Below are 18,179 nucleotides of genomic sequence, written 5' to 3' on the forward strand. Positions count from 1 at the left end.
GCTAAGGTAATCTATGCCTGGGATAAGAAATTCCTTAGTTTTTCGAAAAAATCAAAATCCTGTAAACAGGAAATGTATAAAAATGACCACATTATTGATATTCATGTCAACACTTGAAAGCTTAAGTGTTGACTACTGGGCTGGTGATACCTTCGGGGACGAAACGTACACCAGCAGTGGCATCGACCCAGTGATGTAAATAGGAAATTAACGTTGACGCTTTTAATTAATCATATTTCTAGAAATGGATAGGAGGTAAGATAAATGGCTATATTCAGCATGTTAAACATGTTAAAGAAACTCTTTTATTCCATTTTTATGTTGACCGTTTGAACGTTAATATAATAAAATTGAGAAAGGAAATGGGGAATGGGTCAAAACGACAACAACCCGACCATAGCGTAGACAACAGCCAAGGGCCACCAATGCGTCTTCAATGTAGCGAGAAACTCCTGCACCCGGATGCGTCCTTCAGCTGGCCCCTTAAAAAATATGTATATTTGTACAGTGATAATGGACGTCATAATCAACTTTAAATTATACACAAGAAACTAAAATAAAAAATCATACAAGACTAACAAAAGCCAGAGGATCCTGAACCAATTTAAAGTGAGGTCAAAAATACACATGGTTAGATTTAACATAATCATAAAAAAACCTAATCATAAAAAATCGCAATAATTGAAATGATATCAAACACAGATCAATTGTGTATCCTTTGGACTAATTCAAACACGGGGCTCACAATCAGATTATGTATATTAAAGAACCTCAAGAATTAAAGAAATATACAATTCATACTGTATCATACGTCAAAGAAGGACTGAAAAACAATGAAAGCAAACGGAAAGGCCATTATACCCAAACGTATTTTTCTGGTATGGTAAGTTATGGAGATTTATACATTTGAACACAACTGATTGTTCTGAAACAAGTAGACAATGCTTCTCTTTGACAGTCAAGACAACATGGACAATAACCCCCACTATCAATAACAAACTTCGTCAATAACAGACTGTCGTAAAAGTGATAGGTTTATCGCTATGAAACCGGGTTCTATCCTCCATTTTCTACATTTGAAAATGCCTGTACCAAGTCAGAAATATGACAGTTGTTGTCCATTCGTTTGATGTGTTTTGTCATTTAAGTTTGCCATGTGATTAGGGACTTTCCGATTGAATTTTCACGGAGTTTAGTATTTTTGTGATTTTACTTTTTCCTTTGAGCGAGCTATAAAACCAGGTTCAATCTACCATTTTCTACATAAAAAAATGCCTGTACCAAGTCAGGAATATAACAGTTGGTATTAATTCGTTTGATCTGTTTGAGTTTTATGAATGTGCTATGTGTTTAGGGACTTTCTGTTTGGACTTCGTTTGATTTTGTTAATTTCCTTTTTGTAGAATGGAACCTTGAGGAAAAATTAAATAGAAACTCATATACTTATTGTTATATTAAAGTTGATTTCAGAAACCAGAAGATGTATTCCATGTCTGCGGACAACTAAGTTATTACCATAGTATTATATGGCTATGACACCCATCTTTATTCTCGTGTAAATATGAATATGAACGATAACAAGCTTTTTTCTTTGTTGAGAAAACAATTGAGGAATTGAGATTAGGACGATTTGAACATTTTGACGTCATCTATGAATAGATATTCCGTTACGATCAACCAACTTGTGATGGTGTGCGAAAATGCGTGAAAAATCTTAACTTTGCCATTTGTAACTCTTGTCGATAATAAGTTCAAGCCATACACTATCATTTCAATTGGAATACATAAACGCCATATTCAAATCTACTGGAATGGTTTTATATTGAAATATGAATATAAAATTATAAAGCTAGAATCATCACTTTTGTCTCAATCGTCAAATTATTGCATTTACTTGTCAACGTGGATGGACCTTAATAAATACATTGTTTAATTATGTCGATTTGTAAAATCCGGTAATCCATGTGTACCAATTGAAGAATCTACAATAAAAAAACTCGAACAAACAAATTATCGCTTGACATTTGTTATTGAATTTCCATTTTTATTTCTTACTCGTCAAAAGCTGTACCCTTATTTTGACAATTTTACCTATCATGTCTATTTGATCACGCATCGTTGTAAATGTAATGGAATTTGATGTGTCTGTCATACAAGTGAGAGGTGAAGTGCTATACAACCATCAATTCTCCATTTTCTACATTTAAAAGTGTCTGTACCAAGTCAGGAATATGACAGTTGTTGTCCATTCGTTTGATGGTTTTTATTATTTGATTAGGGACTTTCCGTTTTGAATTTTCCTCGAAATTAAGTAGTTATGAGATTTTACTTTTTTGTATACCCATTTTTTCAGTATCTATATTTTATTAAAAACTCGAGCTCAAATAACTCAAATTTTACTCTTTATGAAACATACAATAATCGATGAAAATAAATAAGTTAAAAGAATTTTCATTTGTTGCGGACAAATTGCATCATGGGTTTATCTAGGTCAAAACGATTATTGCTTGTAGGCCAGAGTTGTGCAACAAATTAAACCCCATTTGATATAATTGTGTAACTAATAACAAATGCTGAAATCATTAAAAAGTATCTCAATCTGGTGTGAATAACACAAAACTTTATCTAATCAGTAAAACAATAATGGCATAATTGTCAATTCAGTTGATGGGTCGACGCCACTGCTGTTGGAGATTTATTTCCCCGAGGGTATCACCAGCCCAGTAGTCAGCACTTTTTGTGCTGACATGAATTATCATTGATATTGTTACATTTATAAATTAACTGTTTACAAAATTTAGAATTTTTGAAATACTAAGGCTTTTCTAACTCAGCCATAGATTACCTTAGCTGGATTTGGCAAAACTTTTAGAAATTTTGGTCCTCAATGCTCTTCAACTGCGTACTTTTCTTGGCCTTTTTAACTGTTTTGGATTCGAGCGTCACTGATGAATCTTCTGTAGACGAAACGCGCGCGTCTGGCGTATATACAAAATTTAGTCCTGGTATCTATGGTGAGATTATTTGGTATTTATTTACTTTTAAAGCACACAGTTTGCATGATAACGCAAAACTCAGCCTTCAGTACATTTGTTTGAAATTTTGAATGGTTTTAAAATTTGGAGTCTACAACTTGTCTTTTCATGCTTGTTTCTTTCAGTGTCCATAAAAATGTTCATCAATTATTTCATTCGACAGTCAATTTAAAGACATTTGATCAATCTCTTCATATTCATGTGGAATGTTGTCATCGTAGTCTTCATTTTTGTCTGATTGATTGAATTGTAAATGATCGTCTACAACTTCTAAATATTCTGCATTTGTATCGTCGTAAATGTGATAGATTGTACCCGACGCAGGCGCCGAATGGTATCTAAAATATATAAAAGTGTAGTAGAACAAAAACAACCGCAACCTAATACTTTCAACATATTTGCATAATCATTGCAAACATATGATATACTGTGTGTTCCAAGAAAATATATGATAGCAAAATAGGTCAAGTATGTTTACATATCCAAAAACGAAAGTCTAAAGCAAAACTGCAATAAAACCAGGTTTAATCAATCAAGTTCTACATAATTAACTGTCTTAGGATCGTGACGGTTGTTTTCCATCACATGAATATCTAAGAACTTTTTATATTGCAATTTGTTAAAGGTGTTTGTTTTAAATTCTCATTGTAGTTTGCTTTTTTTGTCATTTAATTTTGATTTTTATCTTTTTTTGATTTTTTGTGTTTTAACGCCAGTTTTTATTGATGGATGAGGCTGTAGTGCCCGGAGAAAACCACCGACCTTCTTTAGGAAAATTGACACCTTTGTCAATTAAGATTGGGGTCGAGTGACCCGGCACTAGCGGGGTTCGAACTCACAACCTCAGTTTTGACTGGCTAGTGATTACAGTAGTTACTACTTTGACTCCTCGGCCACCGAGGCCCTCTTATCATTTGAACTTTAATATATATGTTTGATATCATATATATGTTATTTAATACCTGAGGTTTAAACATTAATGGTTTCTTAAGTAAACGCCAGCAAAGTTTAAACTCAGTATATGTCTTGAATATGTATAACGTTTTTCGTTGATAGAAACAACCATAATTTAAAAAAGGCAATTAAAATACCTCATGGTTTAGTTTCGGCGTTTGTGTGAGTTATAGTTTTGTCAGACGAGGTTGTATTCGTTTGAATATGTGTGGTCCACCGTCCATTCCAGCATTAATCAAATGTCTTACTTTATTTATGATCTATCTAATTGTGAAGGTATGAATAAAGTGCATCTTTGATTAAGTTTCATAATGTGCGTTTGCGTACTTTTTTTGTGTATTTGTTTTTGTGTTTATTTCCAGCATTTGCCTCGGCACACAGCCATGCTTAATGCATTACGCTGTAATCACATTAACAATGTTTTGCTCACTATTAGGCGACCTGTTTTCATATCCATATTTCAGTTTGATTTGTAAATATTAAATGTTTATCAGAATTTATAGATTAAACAACAAATGTATGGTCGTGCTAGTATTAAAATACTTTTCTGAAGCAACATTCTATTTCACGAGGTATTGTGTCAGTTGTAGTTGTTATAATAAAGGAACACACTTATACTGTACCAATTTACATTACAACACGTAGCGGCTCTTCATTGGTGTAATATATACTATATTCCATTAGACGTTATGTAAGCACCAATACTAAATCTAATCTTCTTTTCTAATATATACTTTGTGTGGACGCAATAAGCTTTTAATTGTTTATAAGATTAAAATTAAGCTATGATGTTGGCTTACAAGGGGAGACAACATAACAAGCATGCAATCATTTGTTAAGTCACCACAGGAACATAGAAATTAATACACTTTTATTGTTTATAAAGATGAAAAATTGTGAAACAATTCAAAGAGAATCTTTGCGGCTTTATATTAACTGTGATAACAAATATATGACATACATATATAGTAGACCATTGAATTTAGGAATCCAGATTCTGAGCATACCTTTGCAGAATATAGGCTACAGCGATTTAACGTTAGGCAAAATGATTACTAAATTACAAACAGAGATAGTTAATACGAATCAACTTCGTGGTATAATGTTTGAATAGAGCAACAGTTGTCATTTTCAACATATGTATATTTGAAAGTTTCCAAAATGTGCAAGAGGTAAGGGGTTCTTAAATGCTTATTTATGAAACTTTCTGTACTAGATTACTATATCAATTACGTTCAAAACTATGTTTAATTCTTTACAATATATTTTGAATCACAAGGTATAAATTTTCAACTGGTTAGTTCATGGTAACAAGTATACAGTTTTTCCAGTTTTTAGTCTCAATACAATTCATTATGTTCGTCTATACTTTAGAACGACCTGAATTAAAACAAAGATGAAGTCAACGTTAGATGACGTTTTTGCAATCCAGTCTAGGTTACCTTAATTATTGGTCTACTTACATTGGAATTCGTTGTGTTCGTTCATGTGGACCAACTATGTGAATAGTATCTGCAATGCATTTTTACAGTTAATGAACATGTATTGCTTTTGTTTTGTTGCTTTTAATCTTATACGAAACATCTATAAGATCATAGAATAGTTATCAAAAGTACCAGGATTATAATTTTATACGCCAGACGCGCGTTTCGTCTACATAAGACTCATCAGTGACGCTCAGATCAAAACAGTTAAAAAGCCAAATAAATACAAAGTTGAAGAGCATTGAGGATCCAAAATTCCAAAAAGTTGTGCCAAATACGGCTAAAGTAATCTACTCCTGGGGTAAGAAAATCCTTAGTTTTTCGAAAAATTCAAAGTTTTGTAAACAGAAAATTTATAAAAATGACCATATAATTGATATTCATGTCAACACCGAAGTGCTGACTACTGGGCTGGTGATACCCTCGGGGACGAAACGTCCACCAGCAGTGGCATCGACCCAGTGGTGTAAATAGTTATCAAAAGTACCAGGATTATAATTTTATACGCCAGACGCGCGTTTCGTCTACATAAGACTCATCAGTGACGCTCAGATCAAAACAGTTAAAAAGCCAAATAAATACAAAGTTGAAGAGCATTGAGGATCCAAAATTCCAAAAAGTTGTGCCAAATACGGCTAAAGTAATCTACTCCTGGGGTAAGAAAATCCTTAGTTTTTCGAAAAATTCAAAGTTTTGTAAACAGAAAATTTATAAAAATGACCATATAATTGATATTCATGTCAACACCGAAGTGCTGACTACTGGGCTGGTGATACCCTCGGGGACGAAACGTCCACCAGCAGTGGCATCGACCCAGTGGTGTAAATAGTTATCAAAAGTACCAGGATTATAATTTTATACGCCAGACGCGCGTTTCGTCTACATAAGACTCATCAGTGACGCTCAGATCAAAACAGTTAAAAAGCCAAATAAATACAAAGTTGAAGAGCATTGAGGATCCAAAATTCCAAAAAGTTGTGCCAAATACGGCTAAAGTAATCTACTCCTGGGGTAAGAAAATCCTTAGTTTTTCGAAAAATTCAAAGTTTTGTAAACAGAAAATTTATAAAAATGACCATATAATTGATATTCATGTCAACACCGAAGTGCTGACTACTGGGCTGGTGATACCCTCGGGGACGAAACGTCCACCAGCAGTGGCATCGACCCAGTGGTGTAAATAGTTATCAAAAGTACCAGGATTATAATTTTATACGCCAGACGCGCGTTTCGTCTACATAAGACTCATCAGTGACGCTCAGATCAAAACAGTTAAAAAGCCAAATAAATACAAAGTTGAAGAGCATTGAGGATCCAAAATTCCAAAAAGTTGTGCCAAATACGGCTAAAGTAATCTACTCCTGGGGTAAGAAAATCCTTAGTTTTTCGAAAAATTCAAAGTTTTGTAAACAGAAAATTTATAAAAATGACCATATAATTGATATTCATGTCAACACCGAAGTGCTGACTACTGGGCTGGTGATACCCTCGGGGACGAAACGTCCACCAGCAGTGGCATCGACCCAGTGGTGTAAATAGTTATCAAAAGTACCAGGATTATAATTTTATACGCCAGACGCGCGTTTCGTCTACATAAGACTCATCAGTGACGCTCAGATCAAAACAGTTAAAAAGCCAAATAAATACAAAGTTGAAGAGCATTGAGGATCCAAAATTCCAAAAAGTTGTGCCAAATACGGCTAAAGTAATCTACTCCTGGGGTAAGAAAATCCTTAGTTTTTCGAAAAATTCAAAGTTTTGTAAACAGAAAATTTATAAAAATGACCATATAATTGATATTCATGTCAACACCGAAGTGCTGACTACTGGGCTGGTGATACCCTCGGGGACGAAACGTCCACCAGCAGTGGCATCGACCCAGTGGTGTAAATAGTTATCAAAAGTACCAGGATTATAATTTTATACGCCAGACGCGCGTTTCGTCTACATAAGACTCATCAGTGACGCTCAGATCAAAACAGTTAAAAAGCCAAATAAATACAAAGTTGAAGAGCATTGAGGATCCAAAATTCCAAAAAGTTGTGCCAAATACGGCTAAAGTAATCTACTCCTGGGGTAAGAAAATCCTTAGTTTTTCGAAAAATTCAAAGTTTTGTAAACAGAAAATTTATAAAAATGACCATATAATTGATATTCATGTCAACACCGAAGTGCTGACTACTGGGCTGGTGATACCCTCGGGGACGAAACGTCCACCAGCAGTGGCATCGACCCAGTGGTGTAAATAGTTATCAAAAGTACCAGGATTATAATTTTATACGCCAGACGCGCGTTTCGTCTACATAAGACTCATCAGTGACGCTCAGATCAAAACAGTTAAAAAGCCAAATAAATACAAAGTTGAAGAGCATTGAGGATCCAAAATTCCAAAAAGTTGTGCCAAATACGGCTAAAGTAATCTACTCCTGGGGTAAGAAAATCCTTAGTTTTTCGAAAAATTCAAAGTTTTGTAAACAGAAAATTTATAAAAATGACCATATAATTGATATTCATGTCAACACCGAAGTGCTGACTACTGGGCTGGTGATACCCTCGGGGACGAAACGTCCACCAGCAGTGGCATCGACCCAGTGGTGTAAATAGTTATCAAAAGTACCAGGATTATAATTTTATACGCCAGACGCGCGTTTCGTCTACATAAGACTCATCAGTGACGCTCAGATCAAAACAGTTAAAAAGCCAAATAAATACAAAGTTGAAGAGCATTGAGGATCCAAAATTCCAAAAAGTTGTGCCAAATACGGCTAAAGTAATCTACTCCTGGGGTAAGAAAATCCTTAGTTTTTCGAAAAATTCAAAGTTTTGTAAACAGAAAATTTATAAAAATGACCATATAATTGATATTCATGTCAACACCGAAGTGCTGACTACTGGGCTGGTGATACCCTCGGGGACGAAACGTCCACCAGCAGTGGCATCGACCCAGTGGTGTAAATAGTTATCAAAAGTACCAGGATTATAATTTTATACGCCAGACGCGCGTTTCGTCTACATAAGACTCATCAGTGACGCTCAGATCAAAACAGTTAAAAAGCCAAATAAATACAAAGTTGAAGAGCATTGAGGATCCAAAATTCCAAAAAGTTGTGCCAAATACGGCTAAAGTAATCTACTCCTGGGGTAAGAAAATCCTTAGTTTTTCGAAAAATTCAAAGTTTTGTAAACAGAAAATTTATAAAAATGACCATATAATTGATATTCATGTCAACACCGAAGTGCTGACTACTGGGCTGGTGATACCCTCGGGGACGAAACGTCCACCAGCAGTGGCATCGACCCAGTGGTGTAAATAGTTATCAAAAGTACCAGGATTATAATTTTATACGCCAGACGCGCGTTTCGTCTACATAAGACTCATCAGTGACGCTCAGATCAAAACAGTTAAAAAGCCAAATAAATACAAAGTTGAAGAGCATTGAGGATCCAAAATTCCAAAAAGTTGTGCCAAATACGGCTAAAGTAATCTACTCCTGGGGTAAGAAAATCCTTAGTTTTTCGAAAAATTCAAAGTTTTGTAAACAGAAAATTTATAAAAATGACCATATAATTGATATTCATGTCAACACCGAAGTGCTGACTACTGGGCTGGTGATACCCTCGGGGACGAAACGTCCACCAGCAGTGGCATCGACCCAGTGGTGTAAATAGTTATCAAAAGTACCAGGATTATAATTTTATACGCCAGACGCGCGTTTCGTCTACATAAGACTCATCAGTGACGCTCAGATCAAAACAGTTAAAAAGCCAAATAAATACAAAGTTGAAGAGCATTGAGGATCCAAAATTCCAAAAAGTTGTGCCAAATACGGCTAAAGTAATCTACTCCTGGGGTAAGAAAATCCTTAGTTTTTCGAAAAATTCAAAGTTTTGTAAACAGAAAATTTATAAAAATGACCATATAATTGATATTCATGTCAACACCGAAGTGCTGACTACTGGGCTGGTGATACCCTCGGGGACGAAACGTCCACCAGCAGTGGCATCGACCCAGTGGTGTAAATAGTTATCAAAAGTACCAGGATTATAATTTTATACGCCAGACGCGCGTTTCGTCTACATAAGACTCATCAGTGACGCTCAGATCAAAACAGTTAAAAAGCCAAATAAATACAAAGTTGAAGAGCATTGAGGATCCAAAATTCCAAAAAGTTGTGCTAAATACGGCTAAAGTAATCTACTCCTGGGGTAAGAAAATCCTTAGTTTTTCGAAAAATTCAAAGTTTTGTAAACAGAAAATTTATAAAAATGACCATATAATTGATATTCATGTCAACACCGAAGTACTGACTACTGGGCTGGTGATACCCTCGGGGACGAAACGTCCACCAGCAGTGGCATCGACCCAGTGGTGTAAATAGTTATCAAAAGTACCAGGATTATAATTTTATACGCCAGACGCGCGTTTCGTCTACATAAGACTCATCAGTGACGCTCAGATCAAAACAGTTAAAAAGCCAAATAAATACAAAGTTGAAGAGCATTGAGGATCCAAAATTCCAAAAAGTTGTGCCAAATACGGCTAAAGTAATCTACTCCTGGGGTAAGAAAATCCTTAGTTTTTCGAAAAATTCAAAGTTTTGTAAACAGAAAATTTATAAAAATGACCATATAATTGATATTCATGTCAACACCGAAGTGCTGACTACTGGGCTGGTGATACCCTCGGGGACGAAACGTCCACCAGCAGTGGCATCGACCCAGTGGTGTAAATAGTTATCAAAAGTACCAGGATTATAATTTTATACGCCAGACGCGCGTTTCGTCTACATAAGACTCATCAGTGACGCTCAGATCAAAACAGTTAAAAAGCCAAATAAATACAAAGTTGAAGAGCATTGAGGATCCAAAATTCCAAAAAGTTGTGCCAAATACGGCTAAAGTAATCTACTCCTGGGGTAAGAAAATCCTTAGTTTTTCGAAAAATTCAAAGTTTTGTAAACAGAAAATTTATAAAAATGACCATATAATTGATATTCATGTCAACACCGAAGTGCTGACTACTGGGCTGGTGATACCCTCGGGGACGAAACGTCCACCAGCAGTGGCATCGACCCAGTGGTGTAAATAGTTATCAAAAGTACCAGGATTATAATTTTATACGCCAGACGCGCGTTTCGTCTACATAAGACTCATCAGTGACGCTCAGATCAAAACAGTTAAAAAGCCAAATAAATACAAAGTTGAAGAGCATTGAGGATCCAAAATTCCAAAAAGTTGTGCCAAATACGGCTAAAGTAATCTACTCCTGGGGTAAGAAAATCCTTAGTTTTTCGAAAAATTCAAAGTTTTGTAAACAGAAAATTTATAAAAATGACCATATAATTGATATTCATGTCAACACCGAAGTGCTGACTACTGGGCTGGTGATACCCTCGGGGACGAAACGTCCACCAGCAGTGGCATCGACCCAGTGGTGTAAATAGTTATCAAAAGTACCAGGATTATAATTTTATACGCCAGACGCGCGTTTCGTCTACATAAGACTCATCAGTGACGCTCAGATCAAAACAGTTAAAAAGCCAAATAAATACAAAGTTGAAGAGCATTGAGGATCCAAAATTCCAAAAAGTTGTGCCAAATACGGCTAAAGTAATCTACTCCTGGGGTAAGAAAATCCTTAGTTTTTCGAAAAATTCAAAGTTTTGTAAACAGAAAATTTATAAAAATGACCATATAATTGATATTCATGTCAACACCGAAGTGCTGACTACTGGGCTGGTGATATCCTCGGGGACGAAACGTCCACCAGCAGTGGCATCGACCCAGTGGTGTAAATAGTTATCAAAAGTACCAGGATTATAATTTTATACGCCAGACGCGCGTTTCGTCTACATAAGACTCATCAGTGACGCTCAGATCAAAACAGTTAAAAAGCCAAATAAATACAAAGTTGAAGAGCATTGAGGATCCAAAATTCCAAAAAGTTGTGCCAAATACGGCTAAAGTAATCTACTCCTGGGGTAAGAAAATCCTTAGTTTTTTGAAAAATTCAAAGTTTTGTAAACAGAAAATTTATAAAAATGACCATATAATTGATATTCATGTCAACACCGAAGTGCTGACTACTGGGCTGGTGATACCCTCGGGGACGAAACGTCCACCAGCAGTGGCATCGACCCAGTGGTGTAAATAGTTATCAAAAGTACCAGGATTATAATTTTATACGCCAGACGCGCGTTTCGTCTACATAAGACTCATCAGTGACGCTCAGATCAAAACAGTTAAAAAGCCAAATAAATACAAAGTTGAAGAGCATTGAGGATCCAAAATTCCAAAAAGTTGTGCCAAATACGGCTAAAGTAATCTACTCCTGGGGTAAGAAAATCCTTAGTTTTTCGAAAAATTCAAAGTTTTGTAAACAGAAAATTTATAAAAATGACCATATAATTGATATTCATGTCAACACCGAAGTGCTGACTACTGGGCTGGTGATACCCTCGGGGACGAAACGTCCACCAGCAGTGGCATCGACCCAGTGGTGTAAATAGTTATCAAAAGTACCAGGATTATAATTTTATACGCCAGACGCGCGTTTCGTCTACATAAGACTCATCAGTGACGCTCAGATCAAAACAGTTAAAAAGCCAAATAAATACAAAGTTGAAGAGCATTGAGGATCCAAAATTCCAAAAAGGTGTGCCAAATACGGCTAAAGTAATCTACTCCTGGGGTAAGAAAATCCTTAGTTTTTCGAAAAATTCAAAGTTTTGTAAACAGAAAATTTATAAAAATGACCATATAATTGATATTCATGTCAACACCGAAGTGCTGACTACTGGGCTGGTGATACCCTCGGGGACGAAACGTCCACCAGCAGTGGCATCGACCCAGTGGTGTAAATAGTTATCAAAAGTACCAGGATTATAATTTTATACGCCAGACGCGCGTTTCGTCTACATAAGACTCATCAGTGACGCTCAGATCAAAACAGTTAAAAAGCCAAATAAATACAAAGTTGAAGAAAAAAGATGTCTAACGGGTTTTATCTTTTAATTTCAGTGTTGTTCCTTTCTATGTTACAACACATGTAAAATACGTTTGTTTATGTTGTAACTAAATAAAGTGAACATCCAAAATAATACTTATCCAAACAATCCAAGAATCTGCAACATATAGCAAATTCTAAGGTCCAAAGTTTTATCTGGATCTTCAGGATTTCGTAGTTTTAAAATATGATGCGTTTTGAAGAATGAAAATAATACTTGTCGTAATCATTGGCATATATAAACTCAGAATTTATATTTCATTCATTGTCAACGTTGACGACTTGTAATAAGCAAGATAGCGAAAAGATAACTTTAAATAAACATATAAGTAACCTTTGAAAAGTTACGTTATTGTAAGATGAACAAATTATTCTAAGTTGCACTTTGTAAATACACCTGTTTCTCAAACCACGCCTATTTTGGGGAGATGTAGAATATTCATAGATAATGAAATTTGTAAACATACTGGTTCCCAGTTCTGATATGTATATTGCTTCTCATAGAGACATAATTTGGGAATGTTACCGGTACATATATATGTGAATATTGTTTATATCGAAATCTTTTGTAACCCTACAGTCTACGTAGGGGTAGTTAAGAAATTTAGTGTTGGTTTAAACTCTTAAATATTCGGGGTATATACACGTTGAAAATATGCCGCACAGCCCTATATTTTGACCTTTGAAAAAAATAGTAGTGCATATAAACTTTCCATTCTAGGATATTTTTTTCAAAACTTCATAGTAAAAGTGGTACTGTTTTAGCCGTAAAAGGAGTTCCTATCGGAAAATGCATTGTCAAGATATACAGAAATGCAACCTTTAAACGTCAGATAGAGGAAATGATTCACCTGTCGTGAAAGTAATCAAAGTCATTGTATTGCATAATGATGACCATTTTGCAGCCAAACGTACAAACTAGATGTTGCACTCATACAAAAAACATAATTCATTTAAAAAACAAAAGTAAAAAGCATTTTATAATGTTATTTAATTATTTTTCAGATATATGGATGATGTCCTGTCACTTAAAAACCTAAATTTGAGTGCTTGCATCTCATATGTCAATTGAATCTGATATAAAGGCAATAATCACAACTAGAAGATCTGCTGAATATTTTGATCTTCAATATTCTTATTGACAACTTCCCTTTTCCAATTGTAACATACTCCCTTTCGGCGTTTGGGGTATATTTATATATAAGTACGTCTGAGTCAGTGCCTTATATATCATGTACTGTAGTACGCCGCTAGATTAAAACTGACGAGGAAAGGTAACACACGGCCAGCGAAAGCTCTTTTTTTGAGAGCCCAGGTGGTCGTGTGGTCTAGCGGGACGGCTGCAGTGCAGGCGATTTGGTGTCACGATATCACAGTAGCATGGGTTCGAATCCCGGCGAGGGAAGAACAAAAAATTTGCGAAAGCAAATTTACAGATCTAACATTGTTGGGTTGATGTTTAGACGAGTTATATATATATATATATATACCTGTTTCTCTCGTTCATGGTCACTTTTATTGACTCCATTCCCAGGATGTACTCATAAAACATAAAACTTCTTCAACACAGTAATGACGTTTTCTGTCTTATTTTTTTCAGATATCGTTAATTTTGTTTAACTATAACGATTTCATTTGAAATACAATTTAATAATGTGTACACTTACAAATGGATAAGGCTAACGAATGCGTTTTCGAGATTTTAAAGAATAATGGAATGCAAATAAATCATTATTTTTATTGACATTTGTATTACTATAAATTTCATAATTATAGTAAATGTTACCAAGTTGGAATTAATACTTACTTGTGCAATGCCTGCCTCTAGATAGGATTGTGGAGCAGACTCCTGTCAAAATAAAAATCCCCAAAGCTGTGATACCGATAATTACAGAGCGAATGTCGAATGAAGTAGTCGGATCTAAATAAAAACAAAGTATATATATATATTCATATCGCACATTATTATTTTTCTTTAAAGCATATATTTGAACTCTGATGTAATTTGTCATATAATCTATGTCGTGTTTAACAATTTTTTAGAATTGTGCAAGCGTCTTACCTGATGTTCGGTTTGACTTTTTTATTGTATAAATTTCAAGATTGTAACAGCTTAATCTAAGTAGACTGATGTTTGATTCATTCAAAACATCACAATCATATATACCCATGAAGGATATCTTTTATCCGAAATATTTATAAATAATAACATTTATAGTTACCTTTTATTGTATTTGGAGTTGTTGTGTACACTCTTTTAGGCGTTTATATATATATATATATATATATATTTGCATATAAAACATTTTATAACAAATTTTATGAAGAGCATCTTCCGGGGGAAATATGAAGCGGTGGCAATGCATTTCTAATCAATTATTATGAAACAGAACCTCTGCGTCATTTCTGATTCATTGAAATATCAATAATCATTCATATCAGAAAAACAAACATTAAAATGGTAATTTGTCGGTATAAAAAAGTTTTTTTTCACTACATCAGCTTTAAAATTGGAATTTTTGTTATCGATCATGTAAGATTAGTTCTTTGGAATTGTACGTTCTATTTTCGTAAAAATTGCGCTTTAGAACTTAATATTTTTGTGATGTTTCAGAATGTATTTCCCTATCTCAATATTGTTAATTGAAGATAAAAGGGAATATCCAAGACCATGTTGGGTCTACTTTTCTTGTGAAAAACACGTTCAGTAGAACTTTTTTCCTGTATGTATATGATTTAAGTTAGTGGATCACATATATGCATCCTTGTAGTCAGCACATTGACAACTTTCCTTTTCCCTTTCAAACATTTATAAAACTTTCATATAAATATGTTATTCTGTCTCATTCTTGACTTACACCAAGACATTGATAATGGTCGTCGAGTGCAATTAAAACGTTAAAACGCTAAACCTTTACGCCAAGAGTTATGTTTTAAGAATTTAAGCTTTTACATTTTGAAATTTCATAGTTTATGTAGCTACAATTTTGCAACGTCTGTTTATAGAGTATATATATCTCCACGTGTGTACAATTTTCGAGAGCCTGTGTTTCCTATCATAATTTCTTTCATATAGTTTTGTTCCTTGCAGACATGTTATATTTACAAGTGTTCTTATAAGCAAAGTTGTAGTCACCCCTTCAAAAGTTTTTTCGTACGCCATCACGAATTATTCATCTTAAATATCTGTTTCACAGATGACAACAGATATTTTTGAGTTTTCGTAATCAAAATCGTTTGCCCTAAACTAAGAAACGTATCAACAAATGCGTACTCACTATGAACATTATAAGGACAACAATTGAAATATGATCGACCTTCTGATACACCTGTTAACACTCAAAATAGTTGGTGAGGTTCGGGTTGCTAAATCTATAGTTTATAATATTGTGTTTGTAGACATTTTGGGGATTGTTTAATGTTACTATGATATTTACAGCCTCTTTTGTTCCATATAGTACACATAACCAATAGGTAAAAACTCAATCCAACGATATATTGAACAACAAAATGTAGCATACAGAGAAGTATAATTAGAGAATATCAGATGGATTTTTCAATATTACATCAACCAATATAATATCATTAGCAAAAGTATTGACATTATATGTTGATACGATGTGTGATATTAAAAATGCTATATCATATATAGATATATGGAGATGTGGTATGAGAGCCAATGAGACAACTATCCATCCAAGTCACATTTTATAAAAGTTAACTTATTATATGTCAAAGTACGGTCTTCATCACGAACCCTTGTCTCACACCGAACATCAAGCTTTAAAGGGTCCCGAAAATACTAGTGAAAACTATTCAATCTGGAAAACCAACGGTCTAATCTATATAGTAAACGAAAAACAAGAAACGTCTATGAACCATATCAACAAACGACTGAACATCGGATTCCTGACTTAGGCTTGGTGCGAAAAATTGCAGCGGGTTTACACATTGTAATGGTTACAAACCGTCACCCTTATTTGAAACAATAGTGTAACATCACAACATAGGAAGACACACTATAAAATATCAAGTGTAAATTAATTGTGTGCCTCACGTACATTTTTTTCTTTGACATGACGTCGTACAGATAAAAGATTTTAATGAACTCTTTGCAACGGTAAATGGAATCGATGACATGACGTCATACAGCATAACGGTGTGATAAAGCCTTTTCAACCGTGACTCATATCAAAATTATCACGGATACCTGACACAGCACGATTGACAGTATCACACATACAATTCATAGGTTTTTATTACTGAGTTTATAAAAAATAAAATATCATGTGAGGTACGTGTGTTGCCTTCATTTAGTGTATCCAAAACTATAGTAGATGGTGGGTTTATTATCAAACGGTCGTTGCTCTCAAGGAACAAATTACATTTCTTTCACGATGACTTTATATTTGGTAGGGTTCATGTTTCTCAATGCATGCATTGTCATGTTTGATTTTTTTTAATGTATAATTTTGTAATATGTGTCTGTTATATTTATTATGTTGATAACATCTTTCTTTTTAAGATCTACTCGTTTTGTTAATACAATACCTCATTAGAAAACAATACATGTCGGATTACAATTTGTTTTTCATTTCAAAGTTTTTTTATATATATAAAGGATACATTTCTAGAAGTTGCTCTCTACATATAGACACTGAAACGCACACGCAAACAACACACATTTTGTTTTTTGTTATGTATATATAAAAGAATTAAGAAAAGAATTATACAATCATTACATATATTTAGTGAAATTGTTTTTGAGTAAAACGATATCACGTTTTGCGGTACTTACAATAATTTGAATACTTTGTACTTACTTTCAGCTGCTGTTATCATTTTTTTTTGAATTTATCATTATTGTTCTGTCATATTTCATATTGTAAAGTTGTCTTGTCAGATATTTGTTACGAATACGTTGGGTTTTGCAAATGTATTAACCTCAAAATTGCCCGGGGCATAACAGAGTTTATTGGTTATTGTGCCCTGATTCCAAATGACGTGACGTCATTGCGTCCTTAATGACTTTTTAATTGCTTTTGTGTTAAAAAAAAATCAAGATTTACCTGTTATGTTTCATAAAATTGTTATAATTGAACTTTTTTTTACTTTTCTGCAAAATATATATATGTCATAAATAGATTATAACATGTCTTTTTCCATATTGGTCCTGGTATCATCCCTCGACCAATATTGGACCTTGGCTAAAGCCTCGAGGCCGATATGGGAGTCTCGGGATGATACCAGTTCCAATATGGAAAAGGACATGTTATAATCTATACTTATTCGGATAGAAAAATGCATTAAATACGGATCAGAGGCCTTGTAGTTTTTGTATCGACAAGTCCTTAGAAACAAGATATATACTATAATACATTTCAGATAATGTTTACATTCAGAGATCACATATATCTTAATACACAAATCAAGTTGAAAGATGTGTCTTATCACGGTGGTAAAACGACTATCCAAGGTTATCATAAAATGGATGTTTACATCATTTCCTTTTTTCTATATGGAAATAACATTTTAATATAATACTTTTTTACAATTACGATTTGAGTACTCTTAATAACTGTATTTTGCGTATTTTCTTTCATTCAACATCCAGTCGGAGCCCAAGAGATCCGTCGGGAGATCCGCTCATTGATTCGACGAGAATTGATATGTGCGGATTATAACATTACTAACAATCAT

General features: G+C 34.2%; 1 long non-coding RNA gene across 1 annotated transcript; it reads right to left on the reverse strand.

Moving 5' to 3' along the window:
* Nucleotides 1-3,081: 3,081 nt before the first annotated feature.
* On the reverse strand, nt 3,082-14,402 carry LOC143058803 (uncharacterized). Its single transcript, XR_012973236.1, has 3 exons — nt 14,287-14,402; nt 5,453-5,501; nt 3,082-3,373 (listed from the first exon to the last, which is right to left on the reverse strand). It is a non-coding gene; the product is annotated as an uncharacterized LOC143058803 (long non-coding RNA).
* Between the last annotated feature and the right edge of the window lie 3,777 nt (nt 14,403-18,179).

The sequence above is a fragment of the Mytilus galloprovincialis genome, chromosome 14 (genome assembly GCF_965363235.1).
Source record: "Mytilus galloprovincialis chromosome 14, xbMytGall1.hap1.1, whole genome shotgun sequence".
Classification (NCBI taxonomy): Eukaryota; Metazoa; Mollusca; class Bivalvia; order Mytilida; family Mytilidae; genus Mytilus; species Mytilus galloprovincialis.